The sequence below is a fragment of the Nerophis ophidion genome, linkage group LG15, assembly GCF_033978795.1.
Source record: "Nerophis ophidion isolate RoL-2023_Sa linkage group LG15, RoL_Noph_v1.0, whole genome shotgun sequence".
NCBI lineage: Eukaryota > Metazoa > Chordata > Actinopteri > Syngnathiformes > Syngnathidae > Nerophis > Nerophis ophidion.
Window position 1 is genome coordinate 14752846 of NC_084625.1, and position 18636 is coordinate 14771481.

The following is an 18636-nucleotide window of genomic DNA, read 5'->3' on the forward strand; positions in this document are numbered from 1 at the left end:
CACACTAGGGACCATTTAGTGTTACCAATCAAACTATCCCTTTTAAACTTCATCTCCGGGTTGGGGAGGAGACCCTGCCCCAAGTGGAGGAGTTCAAGTACCTAGGAGTCTTGTTCACAAGTGGGGGAAGAGTGGATCGTGAGATCGACAGGCGGATCGGTGCGGCGTCTTCAGTAATGCGGACGTTGTACCGATCCGTTGTGGTGAAGAAGGAGCTGAGCCGGAAGGCAAAGCTCTCAATTTACCGGTCGATCTACGTTCCCATCCTCACCTATGGTCATGAGCTTTGGGTCATGACCGAAAGGATAAGATCACGGGTACAAGCGGCCGAAATGAGTTTCCTCTGCCGTGTGGCGGGACTCTCCCTTAGAGATAGGGTGAGAAGCTCTGCCATCCGGGAGGAACTCAAAGTAGAGCCGCTGCTCCTTCACATCGAGAGGAGCCAGATGAGGTGGTTCGGGCATCTGGTCAGGATGCCACCCGAACGCCTCCCTAGGGAGGTGTTTAGGGCACGTCCAACCGGTAGGAGGCCACGGGGAAGACCCAGGACACGTTGGGAAGACTATGTCTTCCGGCTGGCCTGGGAACGCCTCGGGATCCCCCGGGAAGAGCTAGACGAAGTGGCTGGGGAGAGGGAAGTCTGGGTTTCCCTGCTTAGGCTGTTGCCCCCGCGACCCGACCTCGGATAAGCGGAAGAAGATGGATGGATGGATGGATGATGTCACGTTTTTAATGTATTTTTTTATTCATTTATCTATTGTGTATACATTTTATTAATGCAGTATTTAAAAAAAAAAAAAAATGGAGTCTGACAGAAAACAAACATCGAAATTCAACTCCAAAATGACAACGCCCCAAGGGATTATTGAACAAGAAGATCTGTACTCAGGTGAAAACCTTCAGCAACACAGATTACAATAGTCCAGAATTAGATAAGTATATAGATGTCAGAGTTATTTGATGTCGAAACCCAAGATGCAGAGATGGAGGCAGGCATGGATTGAGCAAACATAATTTAATAAAGATACTAAGACAAAATCAAACAAAGGCTTCAAACCAAAAGCGCGCACGTGGGCAGATAATAAACAAAAGGCCTTTAGCATAGAAGCTAACAAGAAACAAAGAGGAACTTTAGCATAGAAGCTAACAAGAAACAAAGAGGAACTTTAGCATGGAAGCTAGTGGATAGCAAACAGAAAAACTGGAAATAGCTAATGGCTAACAAGAACAGCTTACCACTACGACGACCAGGGCAAAAATGTAGCACGACAGGTAATAGCTGAAATTATCACATCTACACGACAGGTAGCACAACAAAAGCAACATGTGGCAATGACAATACAATGATCCAGCAACTGACACAAGGCAAAGCAGGTACAAATAGGAGCGGGCTGATTGGCAACAGGTGTGACCAGGTGCCAATCAGTCGCAGCTGAGGAGGAACACAGCACTCAGGGAACAAGACAGGAAGCTGACAAAATAAGAGCACTAGACAGGAACTAAGGACAGGAAACACTAAACAAAGAGGAAACAGATAAATGCAGAGGAAAAAACTAAAACATAGACAAGCCTGACAATAGATTCAGATACAATTTGTTTTTTTCATCCCAGGAATAAAGGTCTCTAATATACAGACGAACAATACAACGGAGACATTAAAATCGACAACAAACGGTCGATCGTTCATTTAAACAGCCGATGTTTGTATGCTAACTACACTAATGAGAAGTATTTATTTTGGAACAATTCAACAAACCCTTCAAAGTGATTGGGATCTCAAAAACAAGGAATGGATTTTGACCTGAACGTATATGAACCAAAGTATATAAACAGATCCAACAAGAATGGCTGTGTACATGATGAAGAACTCAAACCCCTCGGGGATGAATAAAGTATTTCTGATTCTGATTCTGAAACTACAAAGTAGGGTTGTAGAGTATACCGGTATTAGTATAGTGCTACGATACTAATGAATCATATCCGGTACTATATCCGAATACTAAAAAGTACCGGTCCCCCACTCTTTGTGTCATGCAGAACGCCCTCAGGAACTAACTAACTAACTTCTTCAATATCATTAATCCTTGTCTCCATGGAGACAAATCAAGTATGATTACTTCAAGTATCAACCCTGTAGTACGCGTGAAAGCTCTACACGCTTAACTTCTCACCGCAGCACATCATTAATGGATGAGTAAAAACTTGTCTATAGTTGACAAGATTCTAATATGTCCAATCAATAACCATTAGAGCAGGGGTCACCAACGAAGTGCCCGCGAGCACCAGGTAGCCCGTTAGGACCAGATGAGTCAATATATAAACACTACAGAGCGCATTTCCTGAATTCTTTGCAGCACCAACTCTTCTGGGACGCTACAATATAAACAAACGCCATTGTTGGATTAACACCTAAAATCCAGTGTAATGATACCAAGTACAAGAGCGTATCTAGTCGATACTAGTATGATTACATCAATATTTTTTAGCATCGCAAAATCTTCTTTCCTTTAAAAAAAATCGTATTATCTTTATAAACTCAGGAAATATGTCCCTGGACACATGACGACTTTGAATATGACCAATGTATGATCCTGTAACTACTTGGTATCAAATTGATTCCCAAATATGTGGTATCATCCAAAACTGATGTAAAGTATCTAACAACAGAAGAATAAGTTATTAATACATTTAACAGAAGTGTAGATAAAACATGTTAAAATACAAAATAAGCAGATATTAACAGTAAATGAACAAGTGGATTCATCATTCATTTTTTACCACTTGTCCTTAATAATGTTGACAAAATAATGGAATGATAAATGACACAATATGTTACTGCATATGTCAGCAGACTAAATTAGGAGCCTTTGTTTGCTTACTTACTGATAAAAGACAAGTTGTCCAGTATGTTCTTATTTATTTACAGACAAACTTGCAATAAAAAACATATGTTTAATGTAACCTAAGATTGTTTGTTAAAATAAAGCCAAAAATAAAAATGTTTGTGGTCTCCTTTATTTTGAAAGTACCAATAAATTTACCAAAGTGTTGGTATCGGGACAACACTACTACAAAGTGGTAAAAAGCATGTCATTACCCTATTGATAAGATCTTAGAATGTACAATCATTGAAATATGTCATGAAAAAAGCAAAAACGTACAGATCAGTTGATATAGATCACCTAAGTCAAACATTTATGTGTGAGAACCGGATGAAGGCAACTTTTACTGAAATCCGTCAAAAAAATAACTTTCTTATGCGGAGACTTCAACCTATTGAATCCAAACAAACAAAAGTAGTTGACTTTATTGACACAATGTATAGCACAAGTTAATATCCTAAAAGCACAAGTCCAAGCAGAATCTCAGGACACAGTGCCAATCTTATTGATAATATTTTACTAATGATTTTTGATAATAATACCACAAGTGGCCTGCTAATATCCCACATCAGTGATCATCTGCTGTGATGACGGGGTTTTCGTAGCTTACTGTGGGGTCGTTCTCCCAGGAATGCAGACGGACTACTCCGGACACGGCGTGCAGGTAAAAACATGATTTAATTATCAAAACTTAAAGAGATACAAACAAAACGAAACAGAAGGCGAAGGCACAACGTGCTGATCGCAATTGGAGCTAAAGCTAACTCTTAACATGGACTAGGGACAAGCAATACTCAGGGAACTGTGGCACGAAACAAACAAGACCTAGGTAACAAGGCATGAAGCAAACACTTAGCATAAACTCGAAACAAAACATGAACCTATGTTACTGTTGCATACAGCAAACAACGACACCAGTCCGACTGACTGGCAAAGTCAGGCTTAAATAATGCCTCTGATTAGTGCTCATGTAGCAGGTGACTGGGCGAACACCAATCAGAGACATGTGAACATAATGAGCATGGCAACCAAAACAAGCTCAGAGCTGCACAAACAGGAACTAAAGGAGTCCAAAACTAACAGAAAACACAGAGCATGATCCAAACCACGGATCATGACTTGGACTATGGTGAGGTTTGTTTTCCCATAGTGCAAAGCGATTGGAACGGACATGGCGTGAAGGTAAGGACATCTTTAAATTAATAACTCAAAAAAGGAACTCTCAAATCTCGGATGTGTATAACCACATCTATCGCTGATAATTCAATCCCGCCGTTTCATTCTGTTTGTTATTGTTGAAAAAAACTAATTATCTAGATGCATGGATACCCTATTTAGGCAGGAAACGAAAGCTGTAAATGTTTATAATGTATCATTCAAATGCAGTGCAGGTGCTCAAGCCATGCGCTAATTGCACCAGAGCTTAATAATGAGCGTTATTACAAAGACCAGATGCTGGGCTCATCATAAGCCAGCCCGTAATTTGATTAGCAAATTGTCAATACAGACCGGGGGGCTCTTTAGGGAGGCCGGGTCCAGTCGCATCCCGCGCTGATAAGCAGCTTGCGGAGGGTTGAGGGGCCGGGGGGAGGGATACCGGGTCGCTTGCCCCGTGCCAGCTCGTTCACAACCTTTAGACAACAAACAGCGAGCAGATGTCACAACAGGAAGTGCTCCTCGTTTATTAGCCCGCTCATTAGGCCGCATGCCCGCGGCAAGACTGAACAATGGAGCTCCCTGAGATGAAGGCCCGACAAATCATTCCCAGCCAAACTATGAAGTGATAATCCTAATTGTTTTATTTTAAACTTTGCAGTATCACATGTTTACACTCGCGCAATTCAAATGTTTCCCAAAACGAGTCGGAAGAAGCTCATCTTATTTAACCCTTGTGTAACGTTCATATTGTTGTTATTCAGCCAGCGTTTGTGGCTTTTAATGCCGCAAAATCAAACAATTTTATGTTAAAATACTGAACAGATGTTTACCTTATCCCAAAAAACCTTATTTGTCAACATTGTCTGCTCTCATTTTGTCGCACATTTGACCCTCTGATGTTCTGTGTACCTACACACAAAGCAGGCCTAGACAGGAGGAGGACAGAGTGTAAGTAAACAGAACATCAGAGGGTCAAATGTGCGAGAAAATGAGAGCAGACAGTGTTGACAAAAAATGTTGCAACCTTGTGTGGGAACCGCAGGTGCCGAAACACAAAAGAAGAATCCCTATGGGATGCAGAAACTGGCAGAGAATCGAACACTTTTATGTTAAAATACTAAATAGATGTTTACCTTATCCCAATAAACATCTGTTTAGTCCTTTAACATAAAAGTGTTTGATTGTGAGGCATTAAAAGCTACAAAATGCAACGGGTCCATTAGAAAATTTCCCTGCCGGTTTCTGCATCCCACAGGGATTCTTCTTTTGTGTTTCTGCACCTCCGGTTCCCACACAAGGTTGCAACATTGTTTGTCAACGCTGTCTGCTCTCATTTTCTCGCACATTTGATCCTATGATGTTCTGTGTACCTACACACACAGCAGGCCTAGACAGGAGGAGGACAGAGTGTAAGTAAACAGAACATCAGAGGGTCAAATGTGCGAGAAAATGAGAGTAGACAGTGTTGACAAACGATGTTGCAACCTTGTGTTGGAACCGCAGGTGCCGAAACACAAAAGAAGAATCCCTGTGGGATGCAGAAACTGGCAGAGAAATTTTCCGTTCAATCAAACACTTTTATGTTAATATACTAAATAGATGTTTACTTTATCCTAATAAACATCTGTTCAGTACTTTAATATAAAAGTGTTTGACTGTAAGGCATTAAAAGCCACAAAATGCAAACGGGTCCATCAGACACACAAACGCTGGCTGAGTAACAACAATATGAACGTTGCACGGAAAATTTCTCTGCCAGTTTCTGTATCCCACAGGGATTCTACGTTTGTGTTTTTGCACCTGTGGTTCCCACACAAGGTTGCAACATTGTTTGTCAACGCTGTCTGCTCTCATTTTCTCGCACATTTGACCCTATGATGTGCTGTTTACCTACACACACAGCAGACCTAGACAGGAGGAGGACAGACAGTAGGTAAACAGAACATCAGAGGGTCAAATGTGCGAGAAAATGAGAGCAGACAGTGTTGACAAACGATATTGCAACCTTGTGTGGGAACCGCAGGTGCCGAAACACAAAAGAAGAATCCCTGTGGGATGCAGAAACTGGCAGAGAATCAAACACTTTTATGTTAAAATACTAAATAGATGTTTACTTTATCCCAATAAACATCTGTTCAGTACTTTAATATAAAAGTGTCTGACTCTAAGGCATTTAAAAGCCACAAAATGCAAACGGGTCCATCAGACACACAAACGCTGGCTGAGTAACAACAATATGAACGTTGCACGGAAAATTTCTCTGCCAGTTTCTGTATCTCACAGGGATTCTTTTTTTGTGTTTTTGCACCTGCGGTTCCCACACAAGGTTGCAACATTGTTTGTCAACACTGTCTTCTCTCATTTTGTCGCACATTTGACCCTCTGATGTTCTGTGTAACTACACACACAGCAGGCCTAGACAGGAGGAGAACAGAGTGTAGATAAACAGAACATCAGAGGGTCAAATGTGCGAGAAAATGAGAGCAGACAGTGTTGACAAACAATGTTGCAACCTTGTGTGGGAACCGCAGGTGCAGAAACACAAAAGAAGAATCCCTGTGGGATTTAGAAACTGGCAGAGGAATTTTTTGTGCAACTTTCATATTGTTGTTAGTCAGCCAGCGTTTGTGGGTCTGCTGGACCCGTTGCATTTTGTGGCTTTTAATGCTTCACAATCAAACACTTTTATGTTAAAATACTGAAAAGTTGTTTATTAGGATAAGGTCAACATCTGTTCAGTATTTCCCACACAAGGTTGCAAGATTGTTTGTCAACGCTGTCTGCTCTCATTTTCTCACACATTTGACTCTCTGGTGTTCTGTGTACCTACACACACAGCAGGCCTAGACAGGAGTAGGACAGAGTGTATTTTTATGTTTTTCTAAATGTAAAACACTTCGTTACGGTCTACAAAACTTATAATGGTGTTTTTTTGCTCCAAAATTTGCAAAGATTGCGTTTTACAATTCATCTTCAAGCTGCTTTCCGACAGTCGTATGGCTGCCCAAGGAAATTCATCGCTTTGGTGACGCAGTTCGAGGAGGGCATGGAGGCCAGAGTCCAGGACTCTGACTCATTCCCAGTCGCAAACAGGGTCAAGTAAGGCTGTGTCTTGGCGCCCACGCTGTTCAGCCTCATGTTTTCCGCCACGCTTACAGACGCCTTCAGAGACAAGGATGTTGGTGTCAACCTGAAGTATCGCACAGATGGCAAACTGTTCAAACTTCATAGGCTCCAAGCAAAAACCAAAGTTATGACGGACACTATTCGCTGATGACTGTGCCCTCAATGCTGTCTCAGAAGCCGACATGCAACGCAGTGTTGAAATTGTTCTCCAGTGCCTACACAAACCTTGGTCTTGCGATCAGCACAAAGAAGACTGAAGTCTTACGTTGATCCCAACATCACTGTCAACGGTCAGAGACTCAACACAGTGAACCGCTTCACCTAGCTTGGCAGCACACTGTCTCAGAATTTCAGCATCAATGACAAAGTGAACACCCGCATAGCCAGAGCCAGCTGCACTTTCGGCAGACTGTATCTGAATGCCTGGAACAGAAGAGGCATCACCACCCAGACCAAACTGGAAGTGTACAGGGCAGCGGTTCTCCCTATGCATGCCGGACATGGACAGTGTCCCGAAGGCATGCCAGGAAGCTAAACCACTTCCACACAACAAGTCTCAGGAAGATCCTCGGCATCAAGTGGCAAGACAAAGTCCCAGATACAGAAGTTCTGGCTAACGTAGGTCTCTATAACATTTTCACCATCCTGATGCAGTCCCAGACTTTTCTACGGCGAGCTACAGCATGGCCAGCGGTCCCGGGGTGGGCAGAAGAAACGCTTCAAAGATGAACTCAAAGCCTCACTGAAAGCATTTGCCATCAACCCAGACATGTGGGAACAATTCGCAATGGATCGAGCCACTTGGTGCTCGTCCATCCATGAAGGCGTCAAGTTGTGCGAAGGGAACAAGACCACCACCGCAGAAAAGAAAATGCAAGCCCGAAAAGCCCGTGCCATCAACCCTCCGGGAGACGTCCCACTCGTCCCATGTCTCTTTTTTACCCGAACCTTCCGTGCCAGGAAACAGCCTGGTCAGCCATCTGTGCACGCACAGACAGAGCCAGTCCCAGAAACCCTACGATGACTGGAGTGGTCCTCGTCGACCCGACGGACGAACAAAGAGAATGGTGGTTCTTTGCTCAAAATGTTGCATAGGTTATGTTTTACAGATCATCTTCAGGCCTCTTTCTGACATTCGCTTCAGGATGCGCCGTTTTAGTGGGCGGTCTCATTTCCGTGGCTCACCTTCGGCAGAGTCTTCTCCCCGTCACCTTTGTTGTAGCGGTGTAGCGTGCAAGGAAAGGGAGTGGAAGAAGTGTCAAAAGATGGAGCTAACTTTTTCAATGACTTTCAAACTTTACTTAAAACACTAATGGAGCACCATCTCTTCATCCGGAAACAACAACAACACCAGAAATGTGTCCCGTGAAAAAACGTCCAACCGGAACTGTAACAAGTTCCTTGGGTGAATAATGTGAAGTCACTACACCGGTATGTTTTAGCGCTTTCATGGCGAGTTTACTGACAGATATAGGTAAGAACTTTACACTGCTTGATATTAAAAATGGCAACAGTGGAGGGTGAATGTCCCATAACAAGAAGATAGAGAAAAATAAGAATTTTATCGACTAAGGCGCTCCCATGGACTAGAAAGGCAGATTTGCGCAAATCTTTTTGTGTTTGTTTATTGTTTTAGTCGTTCCCAGCTGAATATTAGGTCCCACCCGTGACTCCTGAATTTGCGCAGTGGCAGCGACATCCGGAGAACTTGGGTGCGTTTCTTACACCATAACCCCTTTACTTTGTGCTATTTAGCAGTCGTCTTCGTCCATATAGCTTATAAACTCCATCCTATCTTGCTGATTGTATTGTACCATATGTCCCGGCAAGAAATCTGCGTTCAAAGAACTCCGGCCTATTAGTGATTACCAGAGCTAAATAAAAAAAGTTTGCGGGCTATGGTGCGTTTTCTATTCGGGATCCAGTACTCTGGAATGCCCTCTCAGGTAACAATTAGAGATGCTACCTCAGTAGAAGCATTTAAATCCCATCTTAAGACCCATTTGTATACTACAGCCTTTAAATAGACCCCTTTTTTTGACCAGTTGATCTGCCTTTTATTTTATTTTCTCCTCTGCCCCCCTCTCTCTCTCGTGGAGGGGGGGGCACAGGTCCGGTGGCCATGGATGAAGTGCTGGCTCTCCAGAGTCGGGACCTGGGGGTGGACTGCTCGACTGTGCCTCGGTTGGGAACCTCTCTGCGCTGCTGACCCGTCTCTGCTCGGGATGGTCTCCTGCTGGCGCCACCATGGACTGGACTCTCACTATTATGTTAGATCCACTATGGACTGGACTTTCACAATACTATGTTACACCCACTCGACGTTTATTGCATCCGGTCTGCCCTGGGGGTGGGGGGGAAAATCACCCACAACTGCAGTCCTCTTCAAGGTTTCTCATAGTCATCCACATCGCCGTCCCACTGGGTTGTGAGTTTTTCCTTGCCCTTTTGCGGGCTCTGAACCGAGGATTTCGTTGTGGCTTGTGCAGCCCTTTGAGACACTTGTGATTTAGGGCTGTATAAATAAACATTTATTGATTGATTGATAAATATCACATGCTCGTACTGTCATGATCTGTGGTCAAGATCATGTTTTCCTTAGTTATCTTCCGTTAGTTTTGGACTGCATTAGTTCCTGTTTTCTGCGATGAGGTGGCGACTTGTCCAGGGTGTACCCCGCCTTCCGCCCGATTGTAGCTGAGATAGGCTCCAGCGCCCCATCGCAACCCCGAAGGGAATAAGCGGTAGAACATGGATGGGATGGATAGTTCCTGTTTTCGTGCACCCTTATTTGTTTTAGTTTCCATGACCACTCATTAGTTTCACCTGCTTCATGTGTTCGGATCACACACCTGCTTTCATCAGAGACTATTATTCAAGCCTGTTTAGTCAGTTAGTCGTCCTGGCGACATGACTCTGTATTTGCTCTGTCCATGCCATAGACTCATGCTCCTTCCATGCTCTGTACTGATTGTTTCATGCTCGTTCCATGACACGGATTCACGCTTGTTTTTCATGCAATTGTTCACTTTACTTTACTTGGCATAGCCAAGTAAGTTTTGTTTATTCATGCCACCGTTAGCGAGTTTTTTGTTTCTTGTCCATAGTTCTGTCTAAGTGTTATTTTTTTTTGTATCTCTGAGTCTAGTTTAATTAATATGTTCCTACCTTCACGAATAGTCCGGAATGGTCCGTTTGCATCCCGGGAGAACAAACACCAACCCCGTCATGACACGTACTGTCTTTCAAAAAGGCTCATATTCGTACATTGTTTGTGTTCCTTAATCAAGCCGCACTGTAATTGTACCGTGCACACTGATATGCTGGATACATCGGAAGAAAGGGTTAGCATGTCTATTCTCACCAACATTGTGCGTCACCCTTAAAGGGGAACATTATCACCGAACCTATGCAAGCGTCAATATATACCTTGATGTTGCAGAAAAAAGACCATGTATTTTTTTAACCGATTTCCGAACTCTAAATGGGTGAATTTTGGCAAATTAAGCGCCTTTCTGTTCATCGGTCTTTTAGCGATGACGTCAGAAGGTGACGTCACCGAGGTAATACAGCCGCCATTTTCATTTTCACATTACAAACACCGGGTCTCAGCTCTGTTATTTTCCGTTTTTTCGACTATTTTTTGGAACCTTGGAGACATCATGCCTCGTCGGTGTGTTGTTGGAGGGTGTAACGACACTAACAGGGAAGGATTCAAGTTGCACCACTGGCAAGAAATCTGCCGCCAGACCCCTATTGAATTTGCCAGAGTGTCTGCACATTTTACCGGCGATGCTAAGGCAGACATGGCACAGAGATGTATGGATAACCTGCAGATGCATTTGCAACGATTAAGTCAACGAAATCACAAAGGTGAGTTTTGTTGATGTTGACTTATGTGCTACTGAGACATATTTGGTTGCGGCGTAACTGCCATCTAATCGATGCTAACATGCTATGCTAATCGACGCTAACATGCTATTTACCGGCGATGTTAAGGCAGACATGGCACAGAGATGTATGGATAACCTGCAGATGCATTTGCAACGATTAAGTCATCGAAATCACAAAGGTGAGTATTGTTGATGTTGTTGACTTATGTGCTAATCAGACATATGTGGTCACGGCAAGACTGCCAGCTAATCGATGCTAACATGCTACGCTAATCGATGCTAACATGCTTTTTACGCTAGCTGTATGTACATTTGAAAGTAGATACCCACATTTAATGCGAAACAAACACTTACCAATCGACGGATTTAAGTTGCTCCAGTGTCACAAGATGCGAAAGACCTGATCGTTTGGTCCGCACATTTTACCGGCGATGCTAATAAGGCATCCATGCTATGGGCCACCTCATTAGGTAAACCCATGCTATGGCCGAATAGCGTCAATAGCTATTCGCTCAATAGCTTCAATTTCGTTTTCGCTATCTGGCTCCATACTCCGACCATCTGTTTCAATACATGCGTAATCTGTAGAATTGCTTAAGCCGCTGAAATCCGAGTCTGAATCCGAGCTAATGTCGCTATATCTTGCTGTGGTAACCGCCATGTTGTTTGTATTGGCAGCCCTGTATGACGTCACAGGGAAATGGATAGTGGTTTCGAAGATAGCGAAAATAAGGCACTTTAAAGCTTTTTTTTAGGGATATTCCGGGAGGTGTAAAATTTTGAAAAAAACTTCGAAAAATAAAACAAGCCACTGGGAACTGATTTGTAGTGTTTTTAACCCTTTTGAAATTGTGATAATGTTCCCCTTTAGTGGTCTGCGTTGCAGTCCGATGAAGCATGCTTTGGAAATTGGCTCAAGATCTGATCGCCGGGCGATCTCCGGCGGCGCAGATCCGGTGTGAAGGCTCGACACATGAGTGGTGGGCGTGTGTCGTGAACGCGGCGGCGAGAAGCTAAACGGCAGGGGGTTTTCAAAGAAAGAATTAAAAAAAAAATAGCAGTAAGGATGCAAGATGAGGCTCGGAAATTGGTTTCACACTTTCACATTCATCATGAGCGGCAGAGGGAGGCATGTCTGACAGACTGTGGCAATCTTAACAAGCCAGCCCTTGAAAGCGGGAAAGGAGGGAAGGAGAAAAATGCTAAAACACTTGGCTAACTTTCAGACGACATGAATTAAAGGCATCTAAATAACATTCCCGGGGAGAAAAAAAGACAACATGACAAACAACGAGGATCCGAATGTGCTTCCAGACAAGACTGATGTCGACCGCCTTGTTGTTCGCGGGGCGGAGTGCGGCGATACCTGAATGGAACTTCGGCGGGGGAGGGGGGGATTTACGGCGCCTGATTCACGCGATGTCATCTCCGCATCGGGGCGAAGGGGTTGTCAGACAAACGCTCTTAATTTACGCCGCATCAGGAGAGAGATGCTCGCGATGATACTGATGTGTCGTAACTCGCAAGGATTTGTGAGCGACGACCGGGAAGGACGTATGGAGTAAGTATGAAATAAAGCTGCGTAACATAAGAACCCCAGCTTTTTAAAGGCCTACTGAAACCCACTACTACCCACCACGCAGTCTGATAGTTTATATATCAATGATGAAATATTAACATTGCAACACATGCCAATACGGCCGGTTTAGTTTACTAAATTACAATTTTAAATTTCCCGTGAGGTGTCGTGTTGAAAACGTCACGGTATGACGTCTTGGGTTGTAGCGGACATTATTTTCCAGCCCGATTCAAGCTTTAATCGCATAATTACACAGTATTCTGTCCATCTGTGTTGCTGAATCTTTTGCAATGTGTTCAATTAATAATGGAGACGTCAAAGAAGAATGCTGTTGGTGGAAAGCGGTGGATTGCAGCTGCCTTTAGCACCAAAACGGAACCTGTGTTTCTTTGTTTGTTGTGAAGCTTTAACACAGAGCGTCAGGGGTAGGGAACCTATGGCTCTAGAGCCAGATGTGGCTCTTTTGATAACTGCATCTGGCTCTCTGATAAATCTGAGCTGACGTTGCTTAACACGATAAGTAATGGATAATTCCTCTTGTAATCACAGTGTTAAAAATAATGTTCAAAATACAAATTATTCTCATGCATTTTTAATCCGTCCATCCGTTTCTACCGCACCTGTTCAAGAAGTTGCGTCAACGGTAAGAAGTTATTTATTTATTATTGGTTAGTGTGGGGCTTCAGACCCCCCAAGCACCGACATGAGAGCCTGTTTCAGGGTTACAATATTGTTTTATTTTTCAATAAATCTCTGTTGTTTTCCAGTAATTGTATTTCCAGCCCCAACCCCATCTCTCCTCCTGGCTGCTGCTTATAACAGAGCGACAGGTGATTAGATAACAGGGCCCAGGTGGGCCATCTACGCACCTGTCGCTGCCACGCCCCCTCCACATTTAGCTTCAGTGTTATTACAAAGAATAACAGACCTATTATACTGTAGAAATGTTGGTTTTACTTAAAAATGCACGTGTTTAGTTGTGTTCAGTGCTAAAAAAAATATTATATGGCTCTTGCGGAAATATATTTCAAAATATTTGGATTTTTGGCTCTCTCAGCCAAAAAGGTTCCCGACCCCTGCTCTACGTCAACCAGCAAGTTTTTGGATGGGAAAATTGTGATATTAGGTCGGCTCTTACCGGAGACTTCAGTGGATTATGGGACTTCCTCCTGCAGCTCAAAAAGGCACCTGTGAACTTGGCTCCTCCATTGGCTTCTCTGAGAGACACTGGCGTTCACTGCAGCCATCTGACTTTCATGTATGACTTTACAATCTCAATAAAACACTATTAATGGACCCGTTAGCTGCGGAAGTTAGCTGTTTAATCAGCTAAACAGACTCAATAACTACACGGTGACGTCTTGGTGAATTTACTGAGGAATTTGTGAAACTGAAACAATACCAAGAATGCCATTATAAGCTAATATTACTCAAACAAACACTCGTAAATGTGTTAGCATATTAGCAAACCTGCTCAGTGACCTTGTGGTTAAAGTGTCTGCCCTGGGATCGGTAGGTTGTGAGTTCAAACCCCGGCCGAGTCACACCAAAGACTATAAAAATGGGACCCATTACCTCCCTGCTTGGCACTCAGCAAGAGTTGGAATTGGGGGGGGTTAAATCACTAAAATGATTCCCGAGCGCGGCCACTGCAGCTGCTCACTGCTCCCCTCACCTCCCAGGGGGTGTGATAAGGGGATGGGTTGAATTCAGAGGGCAATTTCACCACACCTAGCGTGTGTGTGTGACTATCAGTGGTACTTTAACTTTAACTTTAATGCTAACAATGCTGGTGTCACTACATTACGACATGCATGAAAACACTCCTACAAATATCACACATGGGAGAGGTTAGTAAGTATGAATTGTTTTAGTTATATTGTAAAACGTACAAACGTTGCTTGGAGTGACAAATAAAGAATAAATGCAAGTTAAAACGCTATAGAACAGTGGTTCTCAGCCTTTTTTCAGTGATGTACCCCCTGTGAACATTTTTTTAATTCAAGTACCCCCTAATCAGAGTAAAGCATTTTTGGTTGAAAAAAAAAAGAGATAAAAAAGTCATGTCATCAGTTTTTGATTTATTAAATTGTATAACAGTGCAACATATTGCTCATTTGTAGTGTTCTTTCTTCAACTATTTGGAAAAAAAGATATAAAGATAACAAAAAACTTGTTAAAAAAATAAACAAAAGATTCAATTATAAATAAAGATTTCTACACATAGAAGTAATCATCAACTTAAAGTGCCCTCTTTGGGGATTGGAATAGAGATCCATCCATTTATTTACAAAAAAAGAAATCTTTAACAACAATATTTATGGAACATGTCCACAAAAAATCGAGCTGTCAACACTGAATATTGCATTGTTGAATTTCTTTTCACAGTATATGAACTTACATTCATATTTTGTTGAAGTATTATTCAATAAATATATTCATAAAGGATTTTTGAATTGTTTCTATTTTTAGAATCCATCCATCCATCCATTTTCTACCGCTTATTCCCTTTCGGGGTCGCGGAGGACGCTGGCGCCAATCTCAGCTACAATCGGGCGGAAGGCGGGGTACACCCTGGACAAGTCGCCACCTCATCGCAGTATTTTTAGAATATTTTTGAAAAATCTCACGTACCCCTTGGCATACCTTCAAGTACCCCCATTTGAGAACCACTGCTATAGTAGACTGAACGACAAAAAAAAGCAATGTCGATAAATAAAAGGACACTAAAGAAGTGGAATTGAGCGAACTTGTCCCAAAGGTGGCGCAATAGCACAAACAATAACACACTATTTAAGTGTGTTTGCTTTTGTTTAATGAAAACTATTTGCCCTAGAGGGAGAAAAAAAATCCGCAAATTTTGCCCCACTGTTTTGCAAACCGCAGGTTTCAAAGCGCAGGAAAAAAGTGTTGACTTATAGTCTAGAATTTACGGTGCTTGATATATTAAAATGATTGGAAAATTATATGCCTGGCTTTAATTTAAATTTTTTGGGCAGTCTGTGGATATTGTGGACTGTATAGGAGAATCCAAAAGACAGGTAGGATAGAATATAAGGGGAGGGTTTTTTCTGCAGCTCTTGTTAGATTACATATTTACTAGGGCTGTCACAGTTGACGTGATTAATCACGAAACATCATCGCATTAATCACGAATAAACACAGCTCAATCCTGCAATTTGTTTTTTGACCGCACACGGTCCTTTGACTTAACCACGGATGGTTACCTGAAAGGCAGAACAGGTTGTTATAAGGTCAGTGATCGGGTCAATGCATACGTCACTTTGCAAAGACGAGTGACTGTTGTGCCGGATGGCAGATTTCACTTAAAAAAAAAACCCAATGGCACTTTCAATAAAACTGCCAGCAAGTTTTGAACAAAGAAATGAAAACTTAAAAACTCTAAAAAATAAACTCCTGTATTACATACTACAGTAGTTTTTTTTATTTTATTATTATTTTTTTTTCTTTCCCTTTCCCTTTGTCATGAAAGAGGGAGGTTTTTGTCATGAAAAATGGAGGGTTTTTTTGGGTGGGTGCACTAATTGTAAGTGTATCTTGTGTTTTTTATGTTGTTTTAATAAAAAATAAAAAAAATTAAAAAAAAAATATTAAAAAATAATTAAAATTAATAAAAAATTATTCTGCGGTTCGGTACAAATCGAGCTGCGGCCCACTGGGGACCACTGATGTACAGCATCCTTCCAGCTGCTTCTCTGTCAAACACAACATCAGCAGCTTCGCCCTATTTTCATGCAAAAATGTTAAGGGTGTCAAAAAAAAAAACATCAAATCATATTAATCACAATCCTTAGGTGTACGATTCTTAATCGATTAAACAAAATAAAATAAAAAGATTAAAAAAAATATATATATACGTTTATATATACATATGTGAGTCAATCAAAGTACTCTTAACACGAGTCCCTCTAGTGTACGCTTGGGCAATTATTTTGCTTCAGGGGTCAAATTTAGAGAAAGAAAACTGTGCCTAGGGGCCGGTATATCTATTTTTAGGAACACTAATACAAAACCTCACAATAATGTCTAAATGCTAAAAAATGTTTTGATAGACCACCTTAAAAAAAACAGAATGGAATTTTAAAATGTTTTTACCTTAATGAGACACTCAGAATGTACATGAAAATAAAGAATGTAGGATTTAAAAAAATAACTGTGAACGATAAAACACTGAATATCGACAACATATGAACGTCTCCTCTCCATCGACATATTTTACAATGAAGCAAAAGGCAACGAAAATGCATCAAACAGTGAAATATGAAGGCAGATGTGGACAATGCTGAAGAAACAAGTCCATGTCAGAAAACCCAAAAATTTGGCTGAACTTCGAGGACTGGTTAAAAATTCAACCCATATTTATATATATATATATATATATATATATATATATATATATATACATATATATATATATATATATATATATATATATATATATACATACATATATATATATATGGGTTTGATTTTTTTTAACCACTCCTCGCAGTTCAGCCAAATGTATATAACCCATATATATATAAATATATATATATATATATATATATATATATATATATATATATATATATATATATATATATATATATATATATATATATATATATGTATATGTATATATGGGTTGAATTTTTAACCACTCCTCGCAGTTCAGCAAAATTTATTGGTTTTCTGACATGGACTTGTTTCTTCAGCATTGTCCACATTTGACCTCATATTTCACTGTTTGTTGCATTTTCGTTGCCTTTCGCTTAATTGCAAAATATGTCGATGGAGAGGAGACATTCATATGTTGTCAATATTCAGTGTTTTATCGTTCATAGTTAATATTGTAAATCCCACATTCTTTATTTTCATGTACATTCTGAGTGTCTTATTAAGTTAAAAATAATTAAAATTCCATTCTGTTTTTTTTAAGGTGGTCTATCAAAACATTTTTTTAGCATTTAGACATTATTGTGAAGCTTTGTACTAGTGTTCCTAAAAATGAATATATCGGCCCCCAGGCATATTTTTTTTCTCTAAATTGGACCCCTGAAGCAAAATAATTGCCCAAGCGTACACTAGAGGGACTCGTGTTAAGAGTACTTTGATTGAGTCACATAAAAGTGAGTATGAAGTACAAATGTGAGCTCCATTACCCCGGTGATAATATTATGGGATGCCTCACATGTGCCATTTATCCCACAAAAACGAGTGAAAGCTTGGCATCGGGCGGCGCGAACAACAAGGAGAAAAGTGACTTTTTCCAGTTTCGGGAGGGAGAATTGCTCACTGACAGCTGAGGATTTGGCTTTGTTCCGACAGAGACGACCCCGTTCGCAATCAAACAATCACCGATGAATGCTTGATGTTGTTTGCCTGAGTCGCTTTTGCTTGATGAAAAGACACAAAAAAGTTAAATATTAAAGAAAAAAAATGTGTGCTCGACTCGTTTAACAAGCAATTAGTCATCACGCTGGGGCCCGAGGCACACATGGACAGCGTGAGGGTGTTGGCACTCCTACCCGTGGGGGACGTCAGGACCCTTTTATCCTTACAAATGTTACGTTAGTGCCAGCGAGGCTAAAAACGTAATGACATGAATAAGACAACATTTATCAAGGGTGATGCACAATGAAGAAAAACTAAGCTGAAATATGTTTACGTGTATGATAATGTGACTAAAGGTTATTTTTTGAAATCACTGCCATAACTCCAACAACACAAAAATATCTTTTACTGATGCCCAAGAACACAATTTTCTTCATTTAAAGAAAAAAAAACAGAAACAATTCGCGAGTCGAAAATTATGTAATTAAAAATCAGGATTCTCAAGTAAAAAAAAAATATATTTTCTTCAATTAAAAAAAAAATTGTGAGTACAAAAAACAATTTCTTTAATTAAAAGTATTATTCTAAAACTTAAACAAAATACAATTATGCAAATATAAGAAATAATTCGCGAGTCGAAAACTATTTTCTGTAATTAGAA

At 41.1% G+C, this 18636-nt stretch overlaps 1 long non-coding RNA gene across 1 annotated transcript in view; it reads right to left on the bottom strand.

Moving 5' to 3' along the window:
* Positions 1 to 18636, bottom strand: part of LOC133569301 (uncharacterized) — a 186541-nt gene that overhangs the window by 13718 nt on the left and 154187 nt on the right. The gene's annotated exons all lie outside the window — the stretch shown is intronic.